We start from the raw sequence: 11,078 nt of genomic DNA on the forward strand, positions 1-11,078 counted from the left end.
AATAAAGTCGTCACCCCACAATTTCCATTTGTGCCTGATGTAATGACAATCCTAACCATGATTCCAACTACAGCTACTTACTTTAGTGTGATGGATCTAAAGAATGCTTTCTTTAGTGTTCCTATACACAAGGATAGTAGATACTTGTTCGCGTACACCCTAGGGGGACGCTCGTTCACATTTACTCGTGCACCTCAAGGGTACACAGAGAGTCCTAGCATTTATAGTAGGGCCTTGAAAGAACAACTTGATACCCTTGAATTGCCCTCTACTTGTACATTGCTTCAGTATGTTGATGACTTGCTCTTAGCTGCTGACTCTGAGAGCGCCTGTAAGGAGGGCACTGTGTTATTGCTTATCCATCTAGCTAAGCATGGTCACAAAGTTTTGCTTAAAAATGTTCAATATTGTTGCCAGGAGGTCGTCTATTTAGGCTATCTCCTGTCAAAGGAGGTACGAAGACACCTGAAAGAATAAAACACATTTCTGGCATGTCTGTCCCAAATACACAGAAGGAAGTTAGAGCCTTGGTAGGTATGGCTTCTTACTGTAGGTTGTGGATCCCAAATTTTTCACTAGTGATCAAACCGATGTTGGCTTTGACAAAGAAGGGCATTTCTTCGCCTTTGCCATGGAACCCGTAACACCAGCAATCGTTTGACTTGCTTAAGACTGCATTATGCTCTGCACCAGTTTTGGGCACACCAAACTATGAAAAGGCCTTTGTGTTGTTTGTGCATGAATGTGCATGAATGTGATGGATGTGCTTTGGCTGTATTAACGCAGGAACATGGAGGGAAGAATAGGCCGTGCGGTTACTTTTCTTCCGCCCTTGATCCTGTAGCATGCACTTTGCCAAGATGTTTGCGAGCTGTCGCTGCTGCTGCGCCTGTAAAACAGAGTGAGGGAATAGTCCTAGGCCATGATCTAACCCTGATGGTGCCTCACTCTGTAGATGTTCTACTGAACCGAACCCAAATGCAACACCTCACTTCTGCACGGTTGACAAGATATGAATTGATCTTGTTTGCTCCTCACATTCAAATTTAGAGGTGTTGTGTTCTTAATCCGGATGAACTCCTACCTTTCCCGCAAGATACTACTTGCGGCGATGAAGAGTCACATGACTGTCTGTATACTATCGAACAAGAGACAAAGGGTAGAATTGATTTGAAAGACACTCCTTTGGATAATCTGCAAGGAGAACTGTTCTGTGATGGCTCTTGCTTCAAACTTCCGGATGGTACATCCACAGCTGCTTATGCAATCACTACATTAAGCACAGTTGTGGAAACTAAGAGAATCATGCATAATTCTGCGCAGGCCGCAGAGATTATAGCATTGACCCGAGCTTGTGAACTTTCCGAAGGGCTTGCAGTAAATATATATACTGATAGTCAGTATGCCTTTGGGGTGGTTCGCAACTTTGGGAGACTTTGGTCAGAGAGAGGGTTCCTAACTTCACATGGCACCAAAATCCAACATTGCTCCCTAATAGTACAACTACTCTCAGCGCTTGCGCTCCCTATTCAGTTAGCAGTTATGAAATGTGCGGCACATCGAAAAATTACAGATGACATAGAGAAAGGCAATGCTTTCACTGATCAGATAGCTAGACAAACTGCTACCGATCCCCTTACGGAGATGTATGTTTCGAGGGAGACTGTAAATGCTTATGCAATGGATGAGGGTGTTGGGTCTGTACCGGATATCCAAGCTGATGCCACGTTACAAGAATCCAAAAGGTGGGCTGAAGGCTTGGGGAAACTTGATGAAGACGGGTGTTGGGTGGATATAGCGGAAGGGAAATGGCTACTCCCTGACACAATGTAATGATGATGGTCATCATGGCCCATGGTCCTACGCATGTATGTGCCCAGAAGATGACAAAAATGTTAGAGAAAGTTTGGGTAAATGACAAAATTTAAAAAATTGCCCAGTGCTACGTCCAGGATTGCATGATTTGCCTACAACACAATGTGGGAAAGGGGACAGTAACTCCAAAGGGAAGTTTTGGGCCACCCTTCGTCCCCTTTGAAGTTATCCACTTTGACTTTATTGAAATGGAACGATGTGACAATAAGAAATATGTACTGGTGGTCATCTGTGCTTTTAGTAAATGGGTTGAGGCTTTCCCTGTTAAGGATGCTACAGCCATGACTAGTGCAAAAACCATGTTGAGGGAATACTTCCCGCCGTTCGGGCTACCAAGAGTTATCTTGTCACTGCTGTAATTCTGCAGATATGTGCAGCGTTACAAGTTGACAAACGGTTCCATTCGGCCAGACATGCTCAGAGTCCCGGACTAGTAGAAAGACACAATGGTATTATCAAGAACAAGCTTGCTAAGATGTGTGCCGGCACCAAACTGAAATGGCTGGACACCTTACTGATCGTGTTATTATCTATGCGTACAACCCCTCAAACTAAGACTGGGCTCTCTCCATTTGAGGTGGTGATGGGGAGACCTGCCAATATTTGGAACCTTCCTAAATGCAATTCATTGAGAAATGTTTACTTTCAGACTATTGCAGCCAGTTGACTTAAAACCTGTATTTGATTTATCACCAGGTACGAGAAGCTTTACCTGTGCGATACGAGGGCCGAGGACAGTATACGGCCTGGGAGTTGGGTGCTTGTCAAGGCATTTGAGCGCTCTTCCTGCCTTGCGCCTCGCTGGCGTGGGCCGTTCCAAGTCCTGTTGGTCACCCAAACACTGGTGCTGGTCTCTGGAAGAAAGAACTGGAACCACGCTTCCCACGTCAAGAAACTTCTCTCACCCAGTGCCACACGTTACATAAGAAACAGAACCCCTCGCTAATGCTGCAATCAACGATCCCAAAGCAGTAAGTAGCGCCGAGAGTGTGTCAGAGAATCTCTCTGAGCACGTGAGGCTTGGGGAAGCCGCCATTTTGTCTCCACACTCTCCAAAAGTTTTGCATCCGGAAACTGCTGTTTCAAATTCGGCATCTTCACTTGTCTCTGACACGTTGCTTCCAACAGGAAGTGATGACATATTGTTTCTGGATCAATCAGTACTGGGAAAAGCAAGGTACAATCTGCGTCCAAGAAATTAGACTTACAGCACGGTTTTGCTGTGCATCTGATAGACTTATGGCACGGTTTTGCTGTGCATCTGATAGACTTATGGCACGGTTCGGCTGTGCATTCGAAAAAGAAATGGATCATCGAGGGCTTGTGTTTGGCCAAATTTGAGAAAGGGGATTCTGTTGACTAGGGTTGTGGAAGGACTAAGAAGTTGCGCAGCCAGGAGGTCGCCAGCAACGAACATTGGGGTATATCATATCATATTATATCAAGACTACAATGCCTGCCACCGCTACTGCTCGTATGGGACTTGTAAATGAGGGGGGGACCAACCAAGACAATGGACAAAATGCCTGGGCCCCGAAAAACGTATTGCTGTGTTTTTATAATGATATTTGTGTTCATAATAGTCACTGTCTTAGGATTGTGGTACCTTGAGGAAATGCATCCTTTAGAATCCTTGTTGCCCACTGAAAGTATACCTGCTGTTCCTACTCCCTTTGTACATTTGCATACTATGTCCCCTAGGGACTCCCAGCTTAGACAAAGGTACCACAATAATACTCTACTACTTATCATGAATGCTACGCATGCCATTTTTAATAAGTCTAACTGTTGGGTCTGCTCACATTTACCGCAACACGGGGATAAGGAGCTAGGTTGGTATATTCATCCTTTACCTTTGACAACTGCTTGCTATGCTTCTCTTAGAGGACTGTTCTTTGGCCGTTGGAATGATAGCATCTCAGAGAACTTTGATGGCACCAATTTGAATAGTTTTGAGAAACGTGTTTTGACTCTCCTGGGTTGCTCGCTTTTCGCAAACAGGAGTAAACCTAACGTTGCTTCTATTACGCCTTCTGATAAACTGTCTCGTCCTTTCCAATCTTTGATTTCCTTTAAGATGGCTCCAGTAGGCAATAAGGATGCCATGCCTCCTTCTAACACTGTTAATCATAGCCCTGATTCAGTTTCTTTTTTCATACAGAGGAAATTTGTATGTAGGCGACCCTTTCTACTTTGTCTGCGGTAATGTAGCATTCCCATGGTTGCCCATGGATTGGCAGGAAACGTTTTATTTAGGGATCCTGTTACCTGGGGTGTTTATAGCTAGTACAAAAGAAGTTTCAAAGGCTCGTCCACGGTGGGACGAGAATGGTAACATCCTAGCACAAATCTTGGGAGATATAGCAAAATCAGTTGTGCCATTTTGGGGCAGATAGCGAATTCAGAGATATCAGAAAACTAGCGAGAGTACTGGAGAGAACCATCAACCGGACCACGGACATACTCTATAATATGACGTTAGAACAGAAGGCGATAAGACTAGTAGCACTTCAAACCGGATGGCATTAGATGTCATTCTGGCTGAACGTGGTGGAGTGTGTAAATTAGTGGAGTCCGCTTGCTGTGTTTTCGTACCAGATTCCTCCCCAACCATCTTCAAGGCAATACAGAATCTGCATGTCCTTAGTTCAGAAGTGCATATTCCCGAGGGAAACTGGGATCTTAGTGCTTGGTTCTGGGACTTCTTGCGATCTTGGGGTTGGAAGGTACTTTCGGTCTTGCTGATTATTTTGGGAATCCTGTTGATTCTTTGTTGCTGTATTCAGTGTCTACCTGGTATATGTTCGATGCTAGGGGGATGTTGCGCACAAGAGATAGGTTTGATAGGACATAAAGTGTATGCCCCAGATGAAACTTCCAAAGAATATGTGTTGAAAGAAATTTTAGCGAATGACCTAATGGCAATAGATATTTCCGACAGCGATTCAGGGTGCATGGTCGATGATGCATGGAGTTATTTGCAAGGAGATCCAAAGTAGTTTTAGCACTTGGCATAGGCCAAAAGGAGGGTTTGTCAAAAGAGAAATTATATCTTGCCTCCTCATGCAATAAATATATGTATATTGGCCTACGCCAAGCTGCTCGTAAGTCGCTTGCGAAGAAATCTGTGTTGCATGGTCCTGACCTTAAAATCAATGTAAGCCGCCATTTTAGGTCAATCCGCCATTTTAGGATTTGCTTTGTAAAGTCACCCTGTGAGTTAAAATGGTGGACGATGTCATTCCAAAATACAACATGGCCGTCTTGACCTCTGTACGTAGCTAATATGTAACTTGCCTGCAGGCCACTTGTTGAGGTCGTGAACTGAGACCTTGTCCTTCGTTGACCTGTGTGTAAAGGATTACTCATGCAATGAAACTAATCCACGAGTATATGATAAAGACAATGTATTCAAATACTGAACATAGAACTCTTGTTTAACTACATTGTATTAATGTTTAAGAAGACATACATGGGAAATCCCAGAATACACAGTTGCCGTATAGGCTTGTTGATATATGTATTAAAAGCAAACCAGTTGTCAGGGTGCAGGCATTGGGATTGTGTAGAGGGCAGCCTGGAGTGAGTTGTGGACGTGGTCCACACATGGACAAACACAAAAAACTCCAGCGCAAACGGATATTGCCTTATCGAAGGCTTCTGTGCCCTCTTTGCAGGCACAAAGGCCTACAAACTCCAATTCCCAGCAGGCCCTGGGCCAGAAACTACAAAACCCCACCCACGTTGGGTGGAGCGCATCCGCGCATGCGCGCGCGCACGTTAGCATGGGGCTTGTGCTTGAACTCCCGAACGAAGAGGACGTGTTTATTGCAGCTCCGAGGAAGGAGACACACGCGAGGGGCCACGCCCCAGCCAGCCATCACCCGGGCCCCTCACACGCCTGAGATAAGTACAGCAAGCGCAGGGGAGCAGCTACAGCACATGGTGTGAAAACCGCGCTTGGGCAGCAAAGCCGCGTTCAGGGGCGAACAGTCAGAAATCTCTCACGCGAAGCGGGGCACCGCCCAGACTCATCAGTCCCCTTGTTCGGCAAAAGGTAAGTCCAGCATTAATCCAAAGCTAAGACCCGTGCAAGACTCGCACCGAAGCGCAGCGATCCCACGAGCAGTGCATATTATTTGCATGCATAATTAGCCATGTGCACTAGCTAAGGGAACCGCAACTGGGAGCACAGCGGCGTGGCTTGTACTGAAGTCACACTGCGCCAGGTGCGGCTAGCGGCATGTTTATTATTTACGCTACGTGTGTATATTAACAGGTGGATCAGCGAGAACTGCGGGGCCACGTGCGGCCTAACCGCATATCAGGGTGAAACCCACTCAAGGGGGCATACGAGTTAGAACGTGGGGGTGCATGAAGGAATGTTGTTTACCCACTGATGCATCTGTTGTGTGTGTGAGGAAACACTCACAAGGTAGTAACTCATAGCTCTCTTTGCAGCATTTATCTGCTCCGGAGACCGGACCTGAGAGTGCGCAGGCAGGAGGCCAGCACTCAAAAACAGAGATAAGTCCTTTTGCTCTAATTGCCTCATTGATGACAGTCTGTAATGTGGGCATGTAATGCATATGCAGGTTTGGGTATGCATGTTTAATTGTTAGTTTTTATTTACCCTATCACCCCCAGTCCTGTCCACCTTCCCTCTCCTAAACCTTGTTCCGGTTATCCTGAAAACCAGTTCCTGTCCAACCATCGATTCCCTAACCCTCTTTCCCCGCCGGGGTCTCGGAGGTCTGTGTAAGCTGTGACTTGCAGGCACCCAGACCGCGGAGGGGGTGGTTGGTTCGTGCCACTCCTGCGCTTGAAGGTTGGAGCCTGACACCAGTTATATGCGGATGTGCGAGACTTGGCATGAACCCTAGATCGGTGATGTATTAATGGAATATTAACCCAAAGTGGGGCTGGACATCGTGCTCACAAAAAGTATAAAAAGCCTATGCATTCTAATGTACAGCATCTCTCACTGAACACATTGAACCACGCTGGAGTTCGTTGTGTTTTACTGAGGACCGAAAGCTATCTGATTTTTGCTCTGTTTGTAGTAACTGGATTCAGTATAAAATAAAGTACTTTGTATGTTCCTTTGTAACCCGTGTTCGGTGTGTTTCCTTTTGGGGTACTCATCCTCGATATTTTGATTTTGTTTTCACAAGCTTGGCATCAGCTCTTCCTCCTGTGGAAAGTCATGCCATTCCTCCCTCTTGACAGCTTTAGATCCAACGTTGAAGCAGTGGTCCTATCCCATCTGGATGGGGCAATGCACTCCACAAAGGCCTCCCATTGTCCTCTCTTGGGAACCTGAGAAGTGTCCTACACATGATCGAATGCCTCATTAAGGATCTACACAGACACGACCACATCACCCTGGCCCTCATCAACCTTCACTGGCTCCCATTGCAAACACAAATCACCTTCAAGTCTTGCTGCATCATCTATAAGGTAGTCACCCTCAATTCACCCAGCTACTTTGCGAAGAAACTCAGCATTTCTGGTGGGCAGCGCACCACCAGAAGCCAGGACACATGCAGACTTAAAATCTACCGCTGCAAAAAGGAAAAGGCCAGAAAACAAGCCTTCTCTGCCTAAGACTCACCCCCATGCTCCTACAATTCAGAAAAGAACTCAAGACCCACCTCTTCAAGGAATCTCCCCTCCTCAACACCCAAGCCATCACGTTGCCCCTCGCACCACATGACTAGCTAGACGCTGCCCGCCCCTCCTCCCCTCCACTCGGTACATCTGCACCCCTCCTCTGTGCTCCTTGGTATCCTGCCACCCACTGTATACCTGTTCTGTTGTTATCTCTGAAAAGCGCTCTGTGATGTATCTGTATTTTTGTATTTTCAATAGCTTTTTCCAGATACCTTACATTGTTAGACTTAGAAACTTTTAAATGTACTCCAATTTGCTACGCATGGCATTCTCTTGCTGCACCGTCTAGCAGCACGTCATTAAAAAATAAGTGAAAGAGGCAAATAAATGGGTGCAAAGTAAAAACGCTTTCACAAGAAAAACAGGGATCCCATAGCCCATAATCAGCTCGGGGAAAGTGAACTTTAAACATAAACGTAGAGTCTGTTGAACAGACGCTAGAAGAAACTGTGTTTGAAACATTGTTTATTCATGCAATAATTACTATAGAAGCAAATATATAATAGCGCAGCAGGTATACTGTAAATGACATGTGTGGACAAGTACAAAAACATAAAAACTAATAGAGCTACACAAATGACCCATTACAACAGAAATGCAATGAGGAAAAATCCATTGTAAATGTCCCACAAGGGAAAAGACATCCTAAACAGTACATTCTGAACAGCATTTATGAACACTTACAATCTTAATTTGACATTAATCAAATGTAAACAATAATTGAAGGGCATCAGAGATTGCGATCCACTCATAATTCAGTTGAACATTAGTAAAGTGCAAATCATCATGGAAATGCATGGAGTTTGTGTTTGTACAGCATCCCTTATTGGGAGAATCTTGAGAACACTGTGTAGTGACTCAATAAAGTGACTGATAATTTCAACGATTTCTCTTTTCTGGAACTGTAAAGCATATCATTGTGTGCATCAAAAAGTAGCTGAAAAGATCAGTTTAAACGTGAAATACAGCTGTATGCCTGTCTTCATCAGGGTACAGTGCAAAATGGCCTAGGTGCAACAAGTTTCAAAATGGCCATAAAGCAGGGAAACGATGATTGATAGGACGCTCAATTCAAATTAACTGGGTGCAGTGCACAGGGCCTTATAGTCTTACAGCAGCAGTATTGCTCTTTTAGGTCCTGATTAATGGAAATGTGTGCAGAAATCCTGCAAGGTCTGCACGCAGAGAAGGACACTGGATGAGACTGCGTGCAGAAAGAAAAATGTGCGGCCCTGTTACTTATGAAATTTACAGCGCCAAATTATCCGTATTCACAAGTCGCACCCGGAATGGCTCTGACACGCCCACACACAAAGCATAAACAGCCAGAACAGCTATCTTTGCGTGCTCCCCCGGGCGCAAATACACGCACCCTTGAAACAGTGTGTGGGGTCCCCCTTAGCAGGTCTGTGACTTGGGGACCCTGCGCGGAGGGCCCCATAACTGCATCCGGCACCCTGACAACATGCGTATAAAAAATTGTAACTGCAATAACTCAGGAAACCTGCATGCTAAGCCCCGCAAAACATTCCTGCACCCCGCTATACTGCTTACGTGCACCCCTAAGTTACATCGGAGCCCCGATTGAGTACACAAACCCTGGAATCTGACATGCAACCCCACCTGTGCGCGGCAAATCCTATGCGCAAGTGTACATATGCCTGCCTTTGGGTGGCAGATCATATGAAGGACTTGCATGGCCATTTACCAGCCGAGATGTTGCAGGATCAAATCCATGAATATGCCTCGTGCCACGCATTTGTGGGTGTGCGAGGGACGGCCTCCAGCCATCCCTGGGAACGCCCACTTTTTTGCAAGTTCTTACCCATTTTTGGTGTTCTGCCCCCTTCTGAGCCCTCTGCGCAAGCCACGGCCACGCTCTCCTTAGAGTATCACGCAAGGCCCTCAACAGCTCGCACAGACTTGCCGAGCCAGCGCAAACTCCATGAAAAGTAACACGCATTCGGTTCCATGAATCGACGAAGGCGGATTTGCGTATGCAAGTACTCTATTTTCTGCGCATATAATTCCATGAATCGGGTCCTTTGTGTTTATGTTCTTGTACTTGTCTACACATGCTTTGTACAGTATACCTGCTGCACTGCCTGTTATACATGTGCTTCAATATAAATTATTGTATGGATAAATAATGTTTTGAAAGTAGTTAATTCTAGCATCTGTTCCACAGAGTCCACTTTTCTGTTTAAGTGCAAAATAAAAAAGAACACGCAAACGGCGATAGTGCACATGCAGTTGTAACGACCCTCGACAAACATGCCCAACTCACATGGAAGCCGGGCAAGCACAGAAAAGAGTGTGCATAATAACAAAACCCTAACATATACAATAAAATATTGATTTTGAATACCACATCGTGATGATGTGTACATGGCGAAACATGTTGTGCTTCTAGTCCCTTGATGGCTCTGGGCACACAATGGCAGGAATCTACTTTCTGAGGCAATTGCATAAAGACAAAGGGCCTGATTCCCCGAAGCGTTTTATAATGGCACAATCCCATAGGAAAACGCTCTGTGAATGGTCCTTCCCCTCCTTCATCTCCAATAGCTGTTTGCGGATTATTTAACTATCTCGGCATGTCTCGTAGTCACAATTTTAAAAATCAATCAAAGAAAAACAAGTGAATTACCTTCTGATTCTGATGTAGGGACTTCTCAGTCCTGCGACAGGCTCGCCGACGTAGGGTCGTCTTCAGCCTGCTGCAACTACGAGAGCCCACTCTCTATCGCCGACGCTGGCTATCCTGCTTTCATAGTTCAAGAAAAGAGGAAGTAACTTCGCTCAAAGTCAGAAGAAACCAAAAATGTTTCCAATGACGTGGACGAAGCAATGCAAATGCTCGGGGTCCCTTAGCAGGTCTTAGGATCACCGTGCAGTGTCTGTGCAGAATGAGCTCTGTGGGATTGTGTGCATTTCCTGTGTCGTTCAGCAGGTGTCTCCCATCAACCTTGATGCGCTTCATACATGAATAATGAAGGGAAATATGCAAGTGCAACTTAGTCCAGGCACAGCGATTGCAAAGTGTTCCAAGTGAACAACACATATCCTTGTTTATGAGTCGCGTGACAATTTACCATAAGGAGCCATGTTTTCCTGCCCGTGCACACGTCGTGTACTAATTACCTCATGTCGTTTTCTTGGGAATATTGTGCATGCTTTAAATAAAATGCGATTACCATCTAAAATACCTCACGAAGATGCCACCCGGTTTTACCTCCAGTGAAAAATTAGCGGTTAAAATGAGCTACAGTTGGGTTTTTAATTATTTTTTTTATTTTATATTTCCTTTATGTGAATGTCTGTGTGTTAAATGGACCCTCCTGAACCCAGCTTTAGGGTTCAGGGAAATCATTCCACACCCCGGATGCTCCGTTTATCTGCACATGCGCCATAGCGATCAATGCTGCGCTTTAAAGAGGGGAAAGGATGGAGAAACAGTGTTAGTTAGCATTCAATAGTAAGCAATAGGAGACCACCCCCACAGTCTATGTAATGCAATGCCATTTGCA

At 45.4% G+C, this 11,078-nt stretch overlaps 1 protein-coding gene across 3 annotated transcripts in view; it reads right to left on the reverse strand.

Moving 5' to 3' along the window:
- Positions 1–10,322, reverse strand: part of LOC138450253 (B-cell receptor CD22-like) — a 695,432-nt gene extending 685,110 nt beyond the window's left edge. For all 3 annotated transcript variants that reach the window (XM_069604828.1, XM_069604827.1, XM_069604826.1), the window contains exon 1: positions 10,199–10,322. The gene's annotated coding sequence lies outside the window, so the exon portion shown is untranslated. The remainder of the gene's footprint in view (positions 1–10,198) is intronic.
- Between the last annotated feature and the right edge of the window lie 756 nt (positions 10,323–11,078).

The sequence above is a fragment of the Ambystoma mexicanum genome, chromosome 1p, assembly GCF_040938575.1.
Source record: "Ambystoma mexicanum isolate Mex_15411 chromosome 1p, UKY_AmexF1_1, whole genome shotgun sequence".
NCBI lineage: Eukaryota > Metazoa > Chordata > Amphibia > Caudata > Ambystomatidae > Ambystoma > Ambystoma mexicanum.